The sequence below is a fragment of the Gastrolobium bilobum genome, unplaced genomic scaffold (genome assembly GCF_033153095.1).
Source record: "Gastrolobium bilobum isolate Gb01-03AN ecotype WA unplaced genomic scaffold, APGP_CSIRO_Gbil_v1 utg70125, whole genome shotgun sequence".
Taxonomy (NCBI): Eukaryota; Viridiplantae; Streptophyta; class Magnoliopsida; order Fabales; family Fabaceae; genus Gastrolobium; species Gastrolobium bilobum.
In genome coordinates this window covers 20,566-22,274 of record NW_026898000.1, presented here as the reverse complement: position 1 = coordinate 22,274, position 1,709 = coordinate 20,566, and the positions used below count along the sequence as shown (strand labels likewise).

At 33.3% G+C, this 1,709-nt stretch overlaps 1 long non-coding RNA gene across 1 annotated transcript; it reads left to right on the top strand.

Moving 5' to 3' along the window:
- The first annotated feature begins 510 nt into the window (after positions 1–510).
- On the top strand, positions 511–1,049 carry LOC133312018 (uncharacterized). Its single transcript, XR_009751632.1, has 3 exons — positions 511–630; positions 703–829; positions 934–1,049. It is a non-coding gene; the product is annotated as an uncharacterized LOC133312018 (long non-coding RNA).
- The last annotated feature ends 660 nt before the right edge of the window (positions 1,050–1,709 follow it).

Sequence of the window (1,709 nt, the reverse complement as noted above, 5' to 3'; positions counted from 1 at the left end):
AATTTAAGCAAACAACAAAGAGTCATGCATAACCAAGCAAACAAGGCAACATAGAATACAATTTATTAAAACACTACAAATTAATGAATTGTTAATTTTAACCCAGCTAGAAAAAAAAAAGTTTTGAAACTGAATATCTTCTTTAAACAAATAGAATTTTTTTTATTGCATATATTATCTTTCATTTGCTAGAAAAACTTTAATTATTTCAAGAACAACTCTAAAAGAAAGCTAATTACTTTTATTAAAATAAGAACGAGTTACAAAAGATAGCGTATAAAAAAAAAAATTTAAAGAATTTTATCAATAATAATTTTAATAATGTTAAATGAGTATAATCCTCTCTTTTGGAATAATTTTACTTTAGTAAAATATTCCTGTTGCTTCCTGATAAATATTACTTTGTTATTAATTTTTCCATTATACTATATTAGATGATTAATAACTCTAGTCTGTGTACCTCCTTAACTAGTATTAGATATGCTCTTGGTCAAGGAGCTGCGGCCATTGCAGTAGATATTGAAGAAGATGTACATCCTGGAATAACTGGAGAAACAATTTCTACGAAGATATCACTGCACCAAGTGCAAAGGAGAAAAGTAGCTAGATTGTTTGAGAGAGAGCCAACAGGTAACACTTAAGCTCAAGTATATGTTTCTGGGCTTTTAGACAACTTATCTTATATCTGTTTGTTCAATACAGGTGATGTGTATAATTTGTTTGCCTTTCCCTCCGAGTGCAATTTCTCAGGGATGAGATTTGGCCTCGACTTGGTGCAGATGATCAAGGAAGATTCGAGCAGGATTTTAGGAATTTCTTCAGCTTGCAAGTAATATACAGCATTATTTGTCTTATTGACTCCTTATGTGTGTAACTTCTTTGAAGCATCAATGATTGCATACTTGATTCTTCATTGTTTTTCTTTTACGTAAGAAATGGACAATGGATGGTCTTGATTGATGCTGCAAAGGGATCTGCTACCATGCCACCTGATCTATCTAAGTATCCTGCAGATTTTGTCGCAATTTCATTTTACAAGGTATAAGGGTATGTTTTTTTTTTTTTTTTTTATCAAAGAATACTTTGAAAATTGATGTTGTGTCTTGTGCATTTTTGTTAGCTGTTTGGCTATCCAACTGGACTTGGTGCTCTCATTGTTCGAAATGGTAAGCTAAAGGTTTGTGAACAATGGGTATATATTCTAATTTTATGTTTTCCTCATGATTCAATAATTTTGTGCGCCTTACTTAGTACTACTATTTATTCTTTTATTCTGTTCATCAATTTGAATGACATATAAGTACAAAAAAGTTGCCTTTGTCGGTATTATATGTCACATGACTAAGTGACTGCATTCTATCCTGTCCTCTGGGTTCTGTTAATGCATTGTGTCTTGTGGTTTCCCTCTTAGCATGAAACCTGTATCTTATGGATACACTTACTCGTGTTCTCACTTTCTTGTCTTGTTTGTGGTTCGCTGCTCGTGGACTGGGCCTGGTTTGAGAATTTTGGTGCCACTTTACTCAGCTATGGGTTCAAATCCAGCAAATGTGACCCTTCCTTATTTCTTCACAACACCTTACATCACTACCTCTATGTTTCAGTCTGTGTAGAAGAAATCATTGTCACTTGGACCTCGCAGGTGTTGAATCAAAATCTTGTCACTAAACTCATCTCAATCTTTGCCCTCAAACAACTGGGTACTCATG